The 21,225-nt window shown below is 42.3% G+C and overlaps 1 protein-coding gene across 6 annotated transcripts in view; it reads left to right on the top strand.

The window, feature by feature from the left end:
- The window catches only part of MYOCD (myocardin), a 171,993-nt gene that overhangs the window by 66,374 nt on the left and 84,394 nt on the right, over nucleotides 1–21,225 (top strand). The window lies entirely within an intron of this gene.

The following is a 21,225-nucleotide window of genomic DNA, read 5'->3' on the forward strand; positions in this document are numbered from 1 at the left end:
TGGTTAACAACACACTCAATAATGTAGAACTTCTACTTAGGTTGGTTACTTTTAGGAGAACTCTGATGCGAACGTTGACATAACAGGTGTCAGAAAGATACAGGCATGGTTTGCTAAGCTTTCTTAGCCCTTTACATGGGGCCAACTCAATCGTTTCACGTGGGATGGACGTTTCAAAAAGCAAAAATGTAGCTGCTGGGAGGTAAGGTTCCTCTGTGACTTTCTTAGATGCCCTTGGTTTGTAGATGCCTGTGGGGTCAACTGGAGATTTTCTTAGGATCTTCACTGTTGACGCAAGTTGAAAACTCAGGAGCTTAGGCGGTCACAAGCCTCGCTGCCCCTGATGCTCTGGGATGAGTCTGCCAGCCACCGGGGTCGGTAGTGGATTAAGTCCTGCCTTTCCGTGGTGAGGTGAGACGGTTGATCTGTTAATTAGCTAGTGACCTCACCGCTGCTTTGTATTTGGTCAAAACTGCAAGGCAACACTGCCACCTTTCTGAAGAAGAAAGGATGTGGATTTGTTTTGTATGAAGCTGCATTCATGTCAAACGCTTCCTTGCCAGTTTAAATGTGGAAGGTCTGGGCGTGCTGGTTTGTCTCTAAAAGGATTTGGTGATGTACTTGATAGCAGACTTGCAAAACACCTATCGATACCTCCTTCAGCTAAAGTGTGGTGGAGAGGAAAGACAACGTTTGCACCACTCCCAACTTCCATTTCAGTGGATCTGGGGAGTCCTGGTATCTCCTAAGTAGACCCTGAAAACCCTGATCCTGGAGCTTCAGAGAATTCCGGCCTCACTTTTTAAGAAAGGTGTGCAGGCTTTTGTGTCAGAAGGAAGGGTGGCTTTGGGAAAACATGGTGTCAAAGCAGAAGCAGGCATCTTTAATCCTCCCATCACTGATAAACAGGGAATCTGGAGGCTGAGATGCAAGCGTTGATCGTCTCTTGACAGGACAAATAACAAGTGGAATGTTTAAGACTTAGAAAATGTGATGTTTGAATGGTGGTTATTCTTTCTGGATGTAATTACTACTGTGGCTGCGCAGGCACTGAGGTGACAGCGTGCTGACAGTAGGGCCTCTCTTTAAGAGAACGCCTTCTATTTTGTCACTAACAATGAATACGTGCCTCAACTTTATTTTGATTTCTTGCTCTCTTTCAGTATTCTCCCTTCTCCTTCATCATCTTCTTCTCCTCCTCCTCTTTCATAAGCAACTCAAACTGTAAACTCATAAAACTGTTTCTATCTCACTGCGAATATTTGCTTTAATAGTAGATCACGGTATTAATGTATTCCATTAAATAATGCAATGAAATTGTTCTCTGATTACAGCAACGGGCTCACTGTGACAGAGTTTGTTTATAAGTGAGCAGATAACTGCTTTTACTCGGAAATCGTCATTGATGTCAGCCATGTCCGATCAACTTTCTATAAGCTGTAGTTGAGTGACCTCGTGATTAGGGACAAAATTATGCCACAGCAGCAGTAAACTCTGAAAGTTTACATGTATGAATATGTTTGGTGATATAAACTCATCTGAGGAGCCAAAGGGTGTCCTGGTTGAGTGCATGGGTCTCAGGGCCAGACTCGCCGGGTTTAATAGTAATCTCTACTCATTAGCTGCATGACCTTGAACATTAGGTAAATTACATAATTCTCTGTGCCTCAACTTGCTTCCCCTGAAAATGAGGATGATTATAGGGTCATTGTGAGAATAAAATGTGAAGTAGAGAATTTCTAAAACACCCAGCCCTTAGGAAGCTCTTACAAAACATTTTTCTATTATTAATATTGATGTACAGTGGGGCCCACAGTTGGTAACTTGCTCTCTCTCGTTCTCAGTTATTTCGTCGGTAAACGTCGGGGTTGTATTAAACAATTTCTTAGACCTCTTTGGTAACATTCTATGGTTCTCTGGAAACACGTAGAGATTGGCTGGGATGAACATAAAAGTGTGATTGCACCCTGTGGCAGTTGCGCATGAATGAGAGGCAGTTTACATGAATGCAGTGATTTGTGTTGATTTTAAACTAACCGCATTTGTACAGTTTTTAATCTTCTCATGTTGTTTATTCAATATCTAATCAGTGTCACTATCAACAGTTCTCCCCAGTATCACTCCTCGTGTTCTACAGAACACCGGGGGACGTATGTCCGTGTGCCACACACAGACACTCACAGCCCTCAGACAGGAAAGAACAAAAGTGGAAAGAGAGGTCCATGAAGGGATGTTCCTGCTAAAGAACCGTTGCGTTTCTTTAGCTCCTCTCTCTGTTTTTCCCACTTCCCCACCTAAAACAGAGGGAAAGTCTAGCAACTGCCATGACCTTAACCCCACTCCCACAAATATAACCTTGTCTGGCTTAGCAAATAAAAATACAGAATGCCCAGTCCAGTGTGAATTTCCAAGCAATAATTATTACTCTTTTTTGACTATATAGTGGTATGGTACTCGGGACATAGTTTCTCTGAAATCCAAATTTCACTGGGTCCTCTGTATTCTTTTTGGCAACTCCACCTACAATTTGAGTGGTTTTTGATCAACACCTCCCTGTGGCCCCGTCCAATAATCCTATCAAGCTCTTGAGATTTTCCAGGTCCCCAAGCTCTCCCCAAAATGCAAAACTTGTATTTTAGGCATGAAAGCAGAAGACTCCAAATGGGGAGGGGATACCACGAGAGTGAACCCCAGCTTATGAGTGAGGAAGAATGTGGGAGCTTCACCTCTGCTCTCTGGCCATCTGGCAAGGAGGAATATAAGCTCAATGGGCAGGCCGGTGCTCGGGAAGCAGAGGCTCCAGACGTTGGAGCTATGGTTAAAAGAAGGCAGGGAACAGGCAAACAGGTGCTCAAGAGGCTGTGGCTGAACTCCGGTAGCAGCACCCCCCACACTGTTCTTCTACTCCAGAAGCACCCAGGATCAAGCCTCTGGTGCCTGTAATTGGTTGCTTGTCCTTTAAGAGAAGGCAAGGGACATCTCAGCAGGACCCTGCAGACATCTCTGTCCATTCTCCATCCTTCAGACAACCTAAAAGGACTACTAATTCCTACTTTAAGGTATATCTGCAACATCTCTGGCACTGAATTTTCTCTCTCAGGGATTGGGGTTAGACTAAGAAGTAGGCCCTCCACTAAAATTTTTATCATAATGGACGCTATTGAAGAAATTTTCACCATGAGCTCAAGAGAAGCCCGGGCTATCTACCTTTACTATCAATTAGTTTTCTAGTTTAGAACAAACAATTTAACCTACATGAATACCTTCCTCATACTATGTAACACTTGTGTAAGTGTATATAATTTAATTGACCTTTTCAGATCTCATTTTTATCTTCTACGAAACAGAAAGTTTTGACTGGTTCATATTTGAAGCGGCTTTTAGCCCTAAGATTCAATACTTTTCCGAGGGAATGGCCCTAAATATTTTTGTAAATGCTTGATCAAAACATTACAATATGAAAATACAATTTGATGGACCTTAAAAAACGAAGATATTTTCATTTCCATATGGGAATGTAAAAGTTAAAAAAACATTTGGGGTCTGGCTCAAGTCACCTGCTTGAGACCATTGTTCTCTCTCCAGTTCCAGATGTATTAGATTCACTCACAACCCCTATCCCTTCCCTCACCATCTTAATCACTATAGCAAGAACCCCAACCCCCCACCTTCCCTGCCCTGGTTTTGTCCATAGCTATTATCACTAATGGACAGACTAAACCTTTTGTTTGTTTATTTGCTTATTATTTGTCCATAACAGCAGAAATTATTACGCGTTTGTTTGCTTGTCACTATTTTTATTTTCTAGCATCTAACACTGCTTGGCACAGAGAAGGCACCCATTAAATATACGTTGAATAAATACGTTATATTCTTCCTCCAAAGTCTATTCAAAAACAATAAAAGCAAACAATATAGGTTTATTGTTAGGCGTGTATTTATGTGTACAACAACTAGAACAAAAAGGAGAGGAATGATTCTAAACACAAAAGTCAAGCCGGGCGCAGTGGCTCATGCCTGTAATCCCAGCACTTTAGGAGGCTGAAGTGGGCGGATCACCTGAGGTTGAGAGTTTGAGACCAGCCTAACCAACATACAGAAACCCTGTCTCTACTAAAACCACAAAATTGGCTGGATGTGGTGGCACATGCCTGTATTCCCAGCTACTGGGGAGGCTGAGGCAGCAGAATCACTTGAACCCAGGAGGCGGAGGTTTCGGTGAGCTAAGGTCGTGCCATTGCGCACCAGTCAGGGCAACAAGAGCAAAACTCTGTCTCAAAAAAAAAAAAAAACAAACAAACAAACAAAAAAAACACCTCAAAGTCATAGCACAGTTGGGAGACACTAAACGAGGAGGTAGGGGTCTAGCCCAAAGGTAAGAAGCAGGTTACGCCTGTTGTTCTTAGGTTAGGCTGTAGCTGTGTGCATGTGTTATTAAGCAAATTAATTAAACAGAGGTCATCTCTGGCTCAATGACGACAGTGTGACTGTGTCTCATGAACCAAGGATTGTGGTTAATTCAATTCTGTGTACCCAAGCTACTTTTTTTTTAAAAAAAAAAAAAAAAAAAAAAATATCAATTATTTAAGACCAGGGAGAGTGGTATTTGTCTTTTATCTGCTACAGTATATGACAGAAACAGTTAGCAAGATTGTATCAAATTGACTTGAACCAGATTGAATGTGCCCTACTCTAATTGGATTAAATTGGAGAAGAACAGAAGTGCAGGGCAGAAACAAAATGCTCCACCCAGGGTTAGAATTCTACATGCTTCAGAAAAGCTGAACCTGAATAGGAGATGCTGGAACACTCCGTTTTTCATTTTCTTTATTTTCATCTAATTAACAAGACTTCAGGAGCATCTAATGGATGGTGAACAGGTATCCCACATTTCTGTTCAGATCGAGGAGGAGCCAGCAGGTGCATTTCTCTGCCTTCGTGGTCCCATTCCTTCTGTCCTGTGGGTCGAGTCATAGTCCCTATCTGGGACTCCAAGGTCTTGGGAACATGTTTATATTTCCAGGGCTCTCTGGGCCTCTGTTTCCATATTGGTAAAATGACTCATGGTCTTCACATCCTCATAACAGTATGAGGGAAAGATCTTTAATGGAATTATTAAGGGTTTCTTTCTGAAAAGAAAGAAATTGGTGAACCTGTATTCACTATGTGGGAATGGATTATTGGATCTGGTGCCATGTGAATTGCATAAGAGCTCTTGCTTACATGTGGAGTAGTTAAGTTTTTGATGAACACAAATAGGATTAATAACAACAACCACCCAATAATAGTTTTGTAGTCTTGTGATTTTAGTACTTTGAATTTCAATTTTATTAAGCAGGTAATGCCTATATGTTTCATAATAGCTAATAAGTCAAGCTTTACTTAACGAGATTTGGATCATTATTCTTTCTTCTTCTTTTTTTTTTTTTTTTCTTTTTTTTGAGACAGAGTTTCCCTCTTGTTACCCAGGCTGGAGTGCAATGGCGCGATCTCGGCTCATCACAACCTCCGCCTCCTGGGTTCAGGCAATTCTCCTGCCTCAGCCTCCTGAGTAGATGGGATTACAGGCACGTGCCACCATGCCCAGCTAATTTTTTTTTTTTTTTTTGTACTTTTAGTAGAGACGGGGTTTCACCATGTTGACCAGGATGGTCTCAATCTCTTTACCTCATGATCCACCCGCCTCGGCCTCCGAAAGTGCTGGGATTACAGGCTTGAGCCACCACACCCGGCCCTTTTTCTTTTTCTTTTCTTTTTTTTTTTTTTTTTTGAAGACAAAGTTTCATTCTCGTTGCCCAGGCTGGAATGCAATACTGCAATCTCAGCTCACTGCAACCTCTGCCTCCTGGGTTCAAGTGATTCTCCTGCCTCAGTCTCCCGAGTAGCTGGAATTACAGGCATGCGCCACCAAGCTTGGTTAATTTTGTATTTTTAGTAGAGACCGGATTTCTTCATGCTGGTCAGGCTGGTCTCGAACTCCTGACCTCAGGTGATCTGCCCACCTCAGCCTCCCAAAATGGATCATTATTTTTAGATAACACAGAGACAGGTGTCCAATTTTTGTTAAAATAAAATGTATCATTTATACCCAAAGATTTAGAATAAATAAAACTGTTTCCTGACTTTCATTTTTCCAGAGCGTAGCAAGAAGTTCTCTGGAACCAGTGAAGGGAGAAGAATGTCCATTTCTTCTGCTGGTGATGGAAGAGAAGTTCTCTCATTTCACTATTGGAGTACTTCTCTTATCAGCAAAATCCCTCTGACAGATAGATGTTTGCTATATTCAGCTACCTTATATCACTAGAGAAGAAGCTGAATTCAAAGTGAATTGGATCATCTGAGGTCAGGAGTTCAAGACCAGCTTCACCAACATGGAGAAACCCCATCTCTACTAAAAATACAAAATTGCCAGGTGTGGTGGCACATGCCTGTAATCCCAGCTACTAGGGAGACTGAGGCAGAAGAATCACTTGAACCCCGGAGGCGGAGGTTGTGTTGAGCCCAGATTGTACCATTGCACTCCACCCTGGGCAACAAGAGTGAAAGTCCATCTTACAAAAAAAACAAACAAAAAAAAAAAAAACAAAAAAACAATACAATACAAAAATTGAATTGAGCCACTGTAATATTGTAAACTGTATTTATTGGGTTTTCGTAGTTCTCACTTGGTACGTGCAGCAATGATTAATGGATACACAGACCCTCACAAATACTTATCATGTCTTTATTAACAATCCCTTCCAGCACTCCAGTTTGAACGACTGCATTAAGTTTTCACTACTCAACTTGTACCTCCTTCCCCTTGGCCTCTTGAGTGGTACAAAAGTATCGATCAGTTTTTTCTCATAAAATACAGTCAAGTAACCCCAGGCAACATCCCCATTTCACAAATGATGCGAAATGACTGGAAAATACCCCATAAACAATTCTGCCTTTTCTATTTCTGGAAACACTACCTTTAGGAAGCCAAGCTTGTTTTCCTCCTGACTGGTTAGGCTGGCTTTTCAGTCCTAGGTAAGGTTCCACGAGAAACTTTTTGTTATTTATTTGAGACTTATTGCCCTGTCTGGAGTTTCTAAAAAATGACTTCAAAAAAGTTAAATCTGGAAAATTCTACTCAACCTTAATTGAACAATAGTTCAATAGTTTTCAATACATTTTAAAAAATCATTTGTGTTTTTTCTGTCCTTGTCCAGGTGCACAAAATTTTTATGACGTGATAATCAGAGTACATACCTAAGTTTATACTCATTCTTTTTATCAGTTAGTATAATAGCACAAATATTTTTTAAGCTGCTGCATAGCAACATAATTTTTGCTTTAAAGACTGTATAATAAGCTAGGTACAGTGGCTCATGCCTGTAATCCCAGCACTTTGGGAGGCCAAGGTGGGCGGATCATGAGGTCAAGAGATTGAGACCATCCTGGGCAACATAGTGAAACCCCATCTCTACTAAAAACACAGAAATTAGCTGACGTGGTGGCATACGCCTGTAGTCCCAGCTACTTGGGAGGCTGAGGCAGGAGAATTGCTTGAACCTGGGAGGCATAAGTTGTGGTGAGCTGAGATCATGCCACTGCACTCCAGCTTGGCGACAGAGCGAGACTCCATCTCAAGAAAAGAAAAAAAAAGACTGCATAATTTTCCCCCAAGTGAGTGTATAGTAATTTACTAAACCTTTTCCACTTGCATTGGAAAATTAAGCCAGTTATAATATTTATATTATAAATAACACTACTATGAAAATCTGCATATATAACATTACTGTGAAATCCTTCATGCAAAGAAAGAAAATATTTTCCTTTGGATTGTTCTGTAGGATACTCATTATTTAGAGAAAATGCCTAAAAGTGGGAAGAACAGATGTGAATATTTATGAGCTGTAATGCAGGCTAGCGCTTCTGGAGCACTTACAATGTAACAAACTTAGCGTTAGGCCTACTTCTATTTGGCGATGAATGGTTGTCCCGACTGTACAATTAACTCAGAGTAACCCTGGGTACTTCCCAATGTTGGCTGGTAACAGATGAGCCTTTCATACCTTTTCAGTAAAGATTGAAAAAGAAAATAAGTAACAGCTGCCTAATGCCTTTGGAAACTTCCCTGTGGTTCCCTATTTAGCGACCACCTGTTAGCAAATATGACTCATGACTCATCAAAAGGGAAGAGAATAGGACGAGGAGTTGCCTAACCTATTATCTGTGAGCACCTTTATCATCTCACTTAATCCTTACAAAAATGGGATTATTCCCATCTTCTAAATGAAGAGGCTGAGGCTCAAAGATTTTAGACAACTTGGAGGCCAGGTATGAACATGCTTGTTCCACTGTACATGATGATCATCTTTATTATAACCTACATCTCTTTTCTTTCTTTCTCTGCCCCACCCACCCCCCAACCATACACACATACCTGACCCTGTAGATTTAATATGCCTCTTTCTGGGTTACGACTCCAGCCGTATACACAGTTACTGCCATTGCCCTTGATTTTCTACATAGTGATTTATCAAGCTAGTTGTTCTGGTACTTTACCTATCAATTACACATGCCATTCCTACAAAGTCCCAGGGTTTTTAGTGTGGGGGGATTAGGGGAGGGACAGCGGGGTGTAGGGAGGTTGGGAAAGGGTAACATGGGAAGAAATGCCAGATATAGGTGATGGGGGGATGCAGGCAGCAAACCACCTTGCCATGTATGTACCTATGCAACAATACTGCATGATCTGCACATGTACCCCAGAACCTAAATTACAATTAAAAAAATAATCAACAAATTCAAAACATTGGGGTTTTTTCTTGACCATAAGACAGTGAAAAAAGAAATTTCTTTTAAAAGTTAAAAAACTTTAAGCCCAACAAGTTGGGAATCAAAACACACACATGGAAATGAAGCCTGGAAGGAGTCATTCCCAAAATGATTAGCTCTGGGTGGTGAGGTTGTGAGTAATTTTTAGTTTTTCTTTTCTTTTTTTTTTTTTTCAGACGGAGTTTCGCTCTTGTTACCCAGGCTGGAGTGCAATGGCACGATCTCGGCTCACCGCAACCTCCGCCTCCTGGGTTCAGGCAATTCTCCTGCCTGAGTCTCCTGAGTAGCTGGGATTGCAGGCACGCACCACCACGCCCAGCTAATTTTTTTGTATTTTTCTAGTAGAGACGGAGTTTCACCATGTTGACCAGGATGGTCTCGATCTCTTGACCTCGTGATCCACCCGCCTCGGCCTCCCAAAGTGCTGGGATTACAGGCGTGAGCCACCTGCGCCCAGCCAATTTTTAGTTTTTCTTATGCTCTTTCTTATATTCTTTATTGTAATTATCCAGTATCTCCTAGATCCTCTAAATAATGAGTAACTTCCATAGTAAATCAATTGGCAGTGAGAGCTTTTTTTTTTTTTTTTTTTTTTTTGAGACATGGAGGCATGGGGAAGTGGGTTAACAATACAGTATTTTCATAGCAGCTAAATCAGGGGTTGGCTGAGTCCCTGGGAGGTTTTTGTTGTTCTCAAATTCTCATTAATCCTGGAGCATGCTCACACTCAAATGACAACCACTAAAACTTGCTTCTCAACTAAGAGCTGAAAACTCACAACTCTGCTATTAATTTTTATTGGAAAATCTCAATGTGTATATGTGGTATAGGCTATGCCATCTGGCTGACTTGGCTTCAAATCCTGGCCTCCATCCTTATTGGTCGTATGATATGAACTCGAGTGCATGCTTTTAAGCTCTCAACCCTCTACTTTTCTATGTGTATGTGTGGAAACAAGAATGTCTCTTTCATTGGAAATTTTGAAGGCTTTACTGGAAAAGTATATAAAAAGTTCTTGACGTACTGCAGGGATGTGCTGATGTATTCAATAAATGGTAGATATTTTATTCACACATGAATTTTTTTTAATTGCATTTTAGGTTTGGGGGTACATGTGAAGAACATGCAAGATTGTTGCATAGGAACACACGTGGCAGTGTGATTTGCTGCTTTCTTCCCGTTCACCTATATCTGGCATTTCTCCCCATGCTATCTCTCCCCAACTCCCCACCTCCCACTGACCCTCCCCTATTTCCCCCCAGCAGACCCCAGTGTGTGATGCTCCCCTCCCTGTGTCCATGTGTTCTCATTGTTCAACACCCGCCTGTGAGTGAGAACACGCAGTGTTTGATTTTCTGCTCTTGTGTCAGTTTGCTGAGAATGATGGTTTCCAGGTTCATCCATGTCTCTACAAAGGACACGAACTCATCGTTTTCTTTGGTTGCATAGTATTCCATGGTGTATATGTGCCACATTTTCCCTGTCCAGTCTATCATTGATGGGCGTTTGGGTTGGTTCCAGGTCTTTGCTATTGTAAACAGTGCTGCAATGAACATTCCACACATGAATATTAATTATGTTTTAATTTTCACTATGCAACCATAAAAAAGAACAAGATCATGTCCTTTGCAGGGACATGGATGGAGCTGGAGGACATTATCTTTAGCAAACTAAGGCAAAGAACAGAAAACCGGATACCACATGTTCTCACTTATAAGTGGGAGTTAAATAATGAGAACACATGGACACATAGAAGGGAACAACACATACTGAGGCCTGTCGGAGGGTGAAGGGTAGGAGGAGGGAGAAGATGAGGAAGAATAACTAATGGGTACTAGGCTTAACACCTGGGTGATGAAATAATGGGTACAACAAACCCCCATGACTCACATCTGCCTATGTAACAAAACCTGCACTTCCTGCACATGTACCCCTAACTTAAAATGAAAGTTAAAAAAATTACATATTAATTCTCACATGAATGTTTATATCAATATTTTATGTTAATTTACAATGTTTTAAAACTATTTCTGTAATTATAAGATATCATATTGATTCTAAATTAACAATGACCCGCCTCTCACGATTTTCTCTTAAGATTCGCTGCCCAGTAATGATCATTTCTTTTTACCCCAGATTGTGCTTAAGAGTTACAACGATAATGATTGTCATTATATAATTGATATTGTATTTTACAAAGTGTTTTATATACCTATCATCACTTACTCTCTTCCTTTCAAAAAAAAAAAAAAAACTGTTTGAAAAGGCGTAATAACTACGCTTATTCTCCAGAGAGGTGTGGTTTTTATTCTGGATCTGATCTTTTGATGCCTCTGAAGAGAGTGCTAAGCCTTGCCTGAGTCCCAGCAAGATACCATAATGCTATGGGGGCTAGTGAAGGCTCATGGCTGAGCCCAAATTCTCTTCTCTTATAATTGAGAATACTGTTGTCTAAATATAAAACTCAAAAAAAAAAAAAAAAGAGAGAGAGAGAGAGAAAGAGAGAGCTCTCTCTAGAGAACAAAGTTTTGAGGATAGACAGCAGGGAGCAGTCTGCCAAATTACCTCACCTTATATTTCTTTAATGCATTCAACCCTCTCTCTCCCACCAAAAAAGATCATAGCCATTAATATATTTATTTTTCTACCAATTCTGTAAGATTGCAAATTTGATTATACAGATGAGGTTACTGAGTTTCCAGAGACATTAGGAAATTGGTCCTACGTCCTCCGGTAGATTCAGACCTAGAGGTCTCTTCTCCGGACTTGCAAAACAAAATTGACCACATGGTCCCCCAGAGAAATGAACACTCCAGAGGAAACACAGTCTTTTCAGATAGGCAGACACCTGCCATTTAACCCATTTCTTCTCTCAACATAATAGTCTGTCTGCGGCCGGGCCTGGTGGCTCACGCCCATAATCCCAACACTTTGGGAGGCCAAGGCAGGCAGATCACGAGGTCAAGAGATCGAGACCATCCTGGTCAACATGGTGAAATCTTGTCTCTACTAAAAACACAAAAATTAGCTGGGCACGGTGGCGTGCGCCTGTAGTCGCAGCTAGTCAGGAGGCTGAGGCAGGAGAATTGCTTGAACCCGGGAGGCGCAGTTGTAGTGAGCCGCGGTAGCACCACTGCACTCCAGCCTGGCAACAGAGCGAGACTCTGTCTCAAAAAAAAAAAAAAAAAAAAAAAAAAAAAAAAAAAAAAAAAAAGTCCACCTGCTTAAAGCTTTTTTTTTTTTTTTTTTTTTTTTTAAATCTTACATGATAGCCATTTGCAATGGCTTCAAGATTGAAAGAACTAGATTAGAAGGAGAAATGGAAACTCAGCAAGCATAACTCAGGATTGGCTGGGAGAGAAGGACAGGATGAGGCATAGGGATAGCAAAGGAATCCTTCACTTAGCAGAAATGCAGCCTTTACAGAGGACTAGTGCTCTTAACACATAGATTAGAACCTGACACTACAGAATGGCCCAGAGACAGAGTATTTTCAAGTGTCACATTCGGTTGTTTCAAAACCTGTGTCTAATAGTAAAGCCAGGATTATTTTCTGACAGGTTAATATACCTACATTGCTAATATACCTACATTTAGATATATGTATATGCCTATAAAGCATTGTTGATATACCTACATTGAGATATATGTATATGCATATTTTGTATATGATATATAACATATATATATAGTATGAGAGAGTTACAGGTTTATCTTGGAGGATGCTCCTTGTAAGGGTATATATGATATGCTACAGTAAAGCTGAGGGCAAAACTGGGGATGCTTAACCAAAAGAAAATATTTAAATACATCGAAAATGAGATTTAATGTGCACATTAAATATGGTGTTTTCAGAGAATCATGAGATGCAAAGATGTTTACAATGCAAGAAAGAGGGTTCAAAATTGCATGTGATGCAATCCCAATGCTTGAGAAATTGCAGGGTAGGTACCTTTTCATATCCATGCTCAGGCGTGTGAATCAGAAGGAAAAAGGCAAAGTATTAGCAAGTGTTGCTTATCTCTGCAGACTTGAATTCCTATTCATTTGGCTTTTCATCCTGAAACTTTTATACATTCTCCAAATTTTCCATAATGAACACGCACTTGTTTTATAGTTAGAAAAGGCAATATGTGCTTTAATAGTATAGTATATATCACAACCTTAACTTAAGCTCTCTAAAGAACTTAAGGTTATATTCAAGAAGCCCAGCCCCATGGAATGAAGACTCTGCTTTCAATTTTGGAAGAACTTCTTTACCTCGTAAAATATGCCCTTTCTTCCAAACTCGAATTCCCCTTTATAGCTGATTTTTTGTTTGTCGGTTTTTTTTCAGACAGAGTCTCACTCTGTTGCCCAGGCTGGAGTGCAGTGGCACAATCTTGGTTCACTGTAACTTCTGCCTCACATGTTCAAGCGATTCTCCTGCCTCAGCTTCCTGAGTAGCTGGGACTACAGGCGCCTGCCACCACGTCCAGCACCATGTTGGCCAGGGTGGTCTCGAACTCCTGACCTCAAATGATCTGCCTGCCTCGGCCTCCCAAAGTGCTGGGATTACAGGCTTGAGCCACCACACCTGGCCTATAACTAATTCTTATTCAGCTACTTCATGGATGCTCATAGTTAACGTCCTTGATCTTCATATGGTAATTTATTAGGGCTAAAAGGATCTTTGACTACCACAGTTACTCTAAAAGATGAATGTAATGATGTCTGTCTTACAGGGATGGGAAGCTAAGGTACAGAAAGGGTTAATGACCTGCCCAAATTTACACATAGAGCATGGTGAAGCAGGACTTGAACTCAGATCTCCTGGCACCAGTTCTGTGGCCTCTGGACGAACGAGCGAACACAAAAAGGCGTAAATCTGAGTCCCTTTGTCTCAGGAATCTCCGCAGCAATAGCTTTCAAGGAACGCGGGTCAAAGGGCAGGTCCTTTTTCCGGAGGCCCCTCCCGCTGTCCCGGGCGTGTGCGCACGCTGTCTGCTTAATTCACTCATGGCTCGGTGCCACAGAATACATAAACAAGTGGGGAAAATCTCAGAGAGGAATCTTGGTGCCCAAATGGAGCAATTTGTCTTCTGAAATTATTGTTTGAAATTGTTTATGTCAGTTGCCGAGTTTCTGTTCTGTACTTCAGGGACCTGTTTGTGATGGGAGAAAAAGTTCCCCGCAGCTGAAGAGCACGCTGGTGGAACAGTTCTCGTGGCAGTGTTGCCTGCTGCTTCCCAGTCTTCCCTGACTTAGAGAGGGGTTTGACGAGGTGCCCTACTCCCCAACAGAGCACCCCAGGAACTAGCCAACGCTCACTCTTTGCTAGGTATTGCTTTATGTCTGCTGTGTGTGCTAACTGATGTAATCCTCACAGCAATCTGGTAAGGAGGTACAGCTGTAGCACTCCTCCAGTCCATAGAAGAAGAAACCAAAGCTCCCAGCACTTAAGGAACTGTCACAAAATCCCATGCCTCGTAAATGGAAAAGCTGGGACTTGAACTCATGCACCTTTGGCGTCTTAAGTCCATGCTTGTGACTACTACCCTGTACTGCTTCTCAAAAGCACCCAAACCAGTCAGAGCTGGCTTGAGCCATCTGACTTGGCGATCCTGTCCTCCCAGGGAGCATGTAAGTTGGGAATTCTGTCCTCTTAGTGACATCGTAAGCCCCAAGGCATTTCCACTTGAGATTTTTGTTCCCTATCCCTCTAGTCTCTTGAGTTATTTTAACATGAAAGCCTTAAGCTCACAAACCTGGCAGCTTTGTGAGTGAGGGAGAATTCCTTTTGAGGCATGAATTAGTCTTCTTCAAATGTTTTGACAAACTGAGAGTGTGGTGCTTAGGGAGAGAATAGCTTCACAGGTTTCGTGTGAACAGACATCTTTCTAAAACAACTTGAGCTGGTGTGTGAGGCTCAGTCATTGAAATTGCTGATTGGTAACTCTGAGACCGAAAATTTTGGCTTTCAGTATTCTCCTGGTTTTGACCCGGCAAGTGCCCAGCACTAGATGCTGGCCTGAATTCATGTCTCTTAATCTTCCTAAAGGAAGCAGAGCCGGAACATCCCTTTGGATGAAGAAAGAACAGTGTGTGCCTGGGGTCAGCCTCCTTGCTTGAGTGCTCTCTTCCAAGGGTCACTGAGGCCAGCCCAGCACCCCCGGAGCTCGCCTTGTTCCTTGAGACCATCTTATAATTGAGAAAACTCTTCAGTGACCTGATCATCCTCTTCACCCCCTCCTTTCTGAGTACTCCCTGTAGTAGATGGGTGGACAGCTGGACCTGTGATAATCTTACGAATACAACGTACAAAGCACGCAGGGCAACATTTGGCTAGGGAACAGTTATTATTGGTACCTGGAATCAGAAGGCAAGGAACAGAGTGTGCTCAGTCATTAGCAGTCCACACAAAAATAATCCCTGGCTCTCAGCCTCGTTTGGGAAACGTGGCCAGGACTGGAGCAAGACCTATGCCGATAACCAGGGCTCTCATTTCACCTTCTACCAGCATTCTGTCAGCCACCCTCTTCTCTTTACCTGGAAACTCGATGCTTCTGTACCCCAAGGAGGAACATGTCAGACTCACAAGTGACACAGGCCACTGGCAGGAACAGTGCCTTTGTCCTAGAGTCAGATAATACCAGGCAATGGAAAGAACTTGGTGGATGAACCACTCATAGGAAGAGAAGAGGAGACTTGTATCTGTACGTGCCACACAGTATCAGCTCCCAGCTATGGAGGTGACCCAAAACCTCTGACGGTGGTCCCGCTTGTTACTTTCCAGGGAGTCATCCATTCATCAGCCAACAGCTTTCCCAGAGATCTGTGCCTGGTAGTGTCCTTAAAGGCAATAATGTCGAGGTCAAAGATTACATCTGAAGGTGCGTCCAGCTAAATCTAGGATGGGCTTCAACAGAAAAGGGAAGGTAAAGGACTCAGTTATAAACAGGTACCACTGCCCTTTCCACGGAGTTTTCAGTGGGCTCCTGCTCTGTTGTGTCCAGGGCTTGTGATCTTGACCTGGCACCGTATGGAGAGGATGCAACAGAAATAGCCATCCCAGCGGCTGCCCACCACCTGCTTTATCCAGGTCCTAAGTATGATAACTGCCATGTGCTTTCAATCAGGAGTGTACATGTTGCTCACTTTTACAAACACCTGCATCCACGTACCCAGAAGTCTTTGAATGGTAGAACAGGATTTAAAAGTCGATCTCAAAGCTTTACCTGGTTGTGCTGATAGCTTTCTGCCACCAGGGGATGCGTCTCTTCAACAGTGATCATACGGCACCTCTTTGCAAATTACAGAGAATCAAACACTAGAAGCCCTGAAAAAGCTTAAGCAAAAAGGAACACTTATTATACACATATTGGGGTGTCTCATAAAACTCAACGACAGGAATGTGTTTGTGACTTGGGTGCAAATTCGCTGGAACTGGGGATTTGAACACTCTCTGGCTCTCTTCTATGCTCCATCTTCTCCCTCAATATCGACTGGATTTGTTTCTCAATTTGCATGGTTGAAATGGCCACCTCCGACTGCTTTGAATTTTCTCTCTCAGTCCCATTTCCAAAATTCCTAGGGAAAAGTTCAGTCTGGCTGGGGCAATGCCCATCCTCAGAACAAAAACTGGGACTAGGAAGAGAGACAAAAATGACATGAATAGCAGAGGAGCAAAGCATTTCCTATTAAACCCAGTGGAAAACCATTTCAGAAGAGAAGAAAGGAAGCATCACTGGCTTCCCATCCTTTCTTTCATTTGTCACTGCCACCAACAACTTTACTGCCACCAGCACCTCTCTCTCTCCCTCTTCCTCTCTTTCTCTCCCTCTCTCTTTTTCTCCCTTTCTCTCTTTCTTTCTCTCTCCCTCCTTCCCTCTGTCTCTCCTTCTCTTTCTTATCAGGCCCGTCAAGTCTTTTGGGAATGAAAATTACACACACACACACGCGCACACACACACACACACACAGAGTTATTAAATAGAACTCGAAAGAGGCAAATTAAATGCTGTGGGCCTGACAAACTCCATTTATTTATTCGTTTAAGCTTCTTGGGAGAAAAGGCCAGGAAAGCCTTCCCTAATTCCCAAACTACATGAAGCTCCCGACATGACACTCCCCGAATTGAAATTATTTGACATCTTTCTCCCTCCCTAGACTGTAAACTTTACATAGGCAGAACTTGCGACAGTCTAATTCACAGCTGCATCCCTCATGTCTAAGTCAGTGTTTGGACATGCAGTAGGTGATCAATAAATATTGAATGAATGAAATGAATGAATGGACAAATGATGTCAGCATGTTCACCTTACTAGCCAATTCCTAGATGAAGGCATCACTTCATAGGCTCCTGGCAGCCCGGCCGATTTTGCTACCAATATTCAGAGTAATATTGCTTTGTTTTTTTTTTTCAAAAGTCTGCCCAAAGAGTGGATCATCTAAGTAAGTTTAATTCACATCTATCACTTTCTGTCTCTCTCCATCTTTCATTAATTTATCATCGAGACATAGCAATCCTTTTTTTTTTTTTTGCCACTTGTTTCTCAAATCTGCCCTCTTTTTTTTTTTTTTTTTTTTTTATTCCCGAGTGGACTTTCTTGCCTTATCTATGGATCATGACAAGAAACTCCAAACCAACCCTGTCTCTTCCCATCACCCTAGCATCAGATGAGTCCTCCTAAAATGTCAAGATTACCAAATTCTCTGCTGCTCAAAAAAATGCCATCGTAGCCCTCTTTCTACAGGATAAAGTACAATGTAGCATCCACGGCCCCCTGCATCTGAATTCCCAACTCCTATTACAGAGTCTCCCCTACCACTCCCAAACAGGAAGCTTTTCCTGGAACCAAGGAACGTCCAGAGGAGCACTACACATTTTATGGAGCCCAGGGCAAGATGACAGTGCAGGGTCCCTTGTTCAAAAATGATTAAGAATTTCACAATGGTGATAGCACCTCATTAAACCAAGCACAGCATTCTTCTAAAAATAGGGCGTTTTCTTTTCTTTTTTCTCTTGTTGCCCAGGCTGGAGTGCAATGACGTGATCTGGGCTCACTGCAACCTCTGCCTCCCTGGTTCAAGCGATTCTCCTGCATCAGCCTCCCAAGTAGCTGAGATTACAGGCGTGCGCCACCACACCCAGCTAATTTTTGTATTTTTAGTAGGGACTGGGTTTCACCATGTTGGCCAGGATGGTCTCAATCTCTTGACATCATGATCTGCCCACCTCAGCATCCCAAAGTGCTGGGGTTATAGGTGTGAGCCACTGCACCTGGCCAAAATCAGGCTCTTTCACAGCACAAGTCATATGCTCATGAAGCCAGCCCCTGGGTAGGAAGTGCCATGTTTATTTCTGATTTAAGATTTTCTTCATTTTGGGTCAGGCATAGTGGCTATAATCCCAGCCCTTGGGGAGGGAGAGTCAGGTGGATAACTTGAGGCTAGGAGTTCGAGACCAGCCTGGCCCACATGGCAAAACCCCGTCTCTACTAAAAACAAAAAAATATTAGCCAGGCATGGTGGCACATGTCTATAATTCCAGCTACTCAGGAGGCCAAGGTGCAAGAATCACTTGAACCCAGGAGGCAGAGAGAGGTTGGCAGTGAACCATGATCACACTAGTGCACTCCAGCCTGGGTGAGAGAGTAAGACCCTATCTCAAAAAAAAAAAAAAAAAAAAGGCAGGCAAAGTGAGATGGGCGTGCTGACTCACACCTGTAATCCCACCACTTTGGGAGGCTGAGGTGGGTGGGTCACTTGAGGTCAGGAGTTCCAGACCAGCCTGGGCAACAGGGGGAAACCTCATCTGTACTAAAAATACAAACAATTAATCAGCTGTGGTGGCATCTGTAATCCCAGCTAATCAGGAAGCTGAGGCAGGAGAATCACTTGAAACTGAGAGACGGAGGTTGCAGTGAGCTGAGATCACGCCACTGCCCTCCAGCCTGGGAGACAGATTGAGACTGGCTCAAAAAGGAAAAAGGTTTTATTTATTTTATTTTGTTTCATCAGTCAGGGATTCCCTTGCGTCTTACCCATAAATTTCTCACTTGAAAAGTTAAAGGTTCAGTTCTTCTGCCCTTTGGTAGCTTTCTACGTATATGGATTATTTAATAAGATGCTGCCTAACACTTTATTTAGTTAAGTCAAGTGTGTGTATCTTTTTCTCCATCAGAGTATATATGCCTTAAATTGCTTTGTATAATTCTCAGTGTCTAAAGATACCTCAACAAATAACCAGGAATTGTTGAATACTTTATGAGAACTTGAATTGGTAGCTACACATACAAATGCATGAGCACCGGGCTGGCCTGATCATCCTAAAGATTTCTGGAGTAACTGTAAAAGTCATAGCTGTTCAGCCGGGCACAGTGGCTCACACCTGTAATCCCAGCACTTTGGGAGGCTGATCGTGAGGTCAGGAGATCAAGACCATCCTGGCCAACATGGTAAAACCCCCATCTCTACTAAAAATACAAAAAACTAGCTTGGTGTGGTGGTGGGCACCTGTAGTCCCAGCTACTCAGGAGGCTGAGGCACGGGAATCACTTGAAAAGGGAGGTGGAGGTTACAGTGAGCCAAGATCGTGCCACTGCACTCGAGCATGGTGACAGAACAAGACTCCGTCTCAAAAACAAAAACAAAAGCAAAGGAATAGCTGTTCCGGGTGACATTTTCCTCTAAAGAGTCACTTTGGGACCCTGCATTTCACCCTTGACTTCTTAGAGAATGGTGACATATGCTTTACAATCTTACTGCATTTTCCTGTCCTTTGAATGTAACACTAAGAACTATAACAAGAAATACTATAATCTCATGGGGAAAACTTGAGATGAAGAGGAATCTCAGAGCCCTGAATTCGGAGACTTATAAAGACAGACCTTTGTCAGAAATGAAGCCAAGTGTCGTGAAATGTTAGCCACAGCTCCCCACCCCCTCAAGGAGCCTTTGACATCATCAGCTCATCTCTCCTGCTTTAGAGGAGGAAACTGAAGCTGCAGACATGAAGTGTCTTGGCCAAGGTCACGTGGCTATTTAGTGGGAGGAACAAGGGCTCTTCTCCCAAGCTCTTGTGGGAGTTTCAAGACATCCTGCTGATATATCCGGGCAGACAGAACTTTGGGTGAACTTCTAGTCAACACCTGTAGGTATTTCACCTGTGTGCAAAGCAGAAATTGAATGTAGACCGAGTTTCCTTTTCAGGACACTCCAATTTTTCACAAAATTCTGGAATTTGGCATCTAACTCTGTAACACTCAAATTATAAAGAAGGTTTCCATTTAGACAGAGGGCTTATCGTATCTGCAGACCATGGACACGGTCTAGAGCTGTGGGAGTACAAGCAGCATCATGGGTCTGTTGAAAGGTAGCTCTCGTAGTTGCCAAGGGCACTGGTTGCTAGGCAAGGTGCAGAAGATTCTAAGAGCCAAGAGTCCACTGCAAGGAAAGGTGATGTAGAAGTGGTGAAAACCCACCACCATCTGCTGATGGAAAAGGAAGACTTCCCTCTGCTGCTGTTGCTAAGGGAGCTGGCTCTCTCCTGGATTTGAGAGCTTGCCAGTGCTCTGGAGCCTTCAGCATCCTGCAAGGAAGCTTCGAAGGACCCAGATGGGGTGGGAGAACAGAGTCATGTTGGTGTAATGGCACTGTAATTCCACCCCCGCTCTTCACTCCTGAATAAAATCGCTCATCTATTCCCAAGCAAGATCTCTTAGGAGGTTTGAGATTTTTAGAACTAAGTCATAAAAATAACATATGGAAGTTGGAAGGTGTTTAGGGGACCACGCAACCCAATGATTTTAAAACTCTGCTCTGCAGAGTTTTAATGTTTTGTGAAAGGTTTCGCTTTTGTCCTTCACCTCCATGCTACTTTGTTTCTTTCCACGTAAGACGGCTAGTTAAAAAACACTTACACTTTTAGGCATATGTTTTTAAAAGTTTGAAACCACCTAATTCAAACGTAGTCCTTCTCTTCATGGGTAAGGAGTTTGGAGCCCAGAGCGATGACTTTCTTGCATTATTATTATTTTGATGTGTTGCTAGAAACAGACATGTGGGTTTACTCAGTAAAATCTGGGGAGTTATTTGCACCTTCCCACATAGTCAAGGTAGAGCCATTCCTAGAGGGACTAGAATTTGTGGAGTATTTAGAAGAAAGAGGGGAAGGTGGCTTTGTGGGTGAGGGATGTGTGGCTGGTACAGTCAGTACTCATCTTTTATTTCTTTTTATTGGTCACTCTCTTGAAATAAATTTATGTTTTTTCTTCCCCCAAAGGATAACTTATTAAGTATATACTAAACAGAAACCATTTTATGATATTGTTAAAAGTTTAAATACAAATTAATTTATGTTAAAAAAAATATCTGGTCAAACCATGTATTCTGGTAGGTTTTTTTTTTTTAAAGAAAATAAGGCCATATTTAGAG

This window comes from Saimiri boliviensis, chromosome 17, assembly GCF_048565385.1.
Source record: "Saimiri boliviensis isolate mSaiBol1 chromosome 17, mSaiBol1.pri, whole genome shotgun sequence".
Lineage (NCBI taxonomy): Eukaryota > Metazoa > Chordata > Mammalia > Primates > Cebidae > Saimiri > Saimiri boliviensis.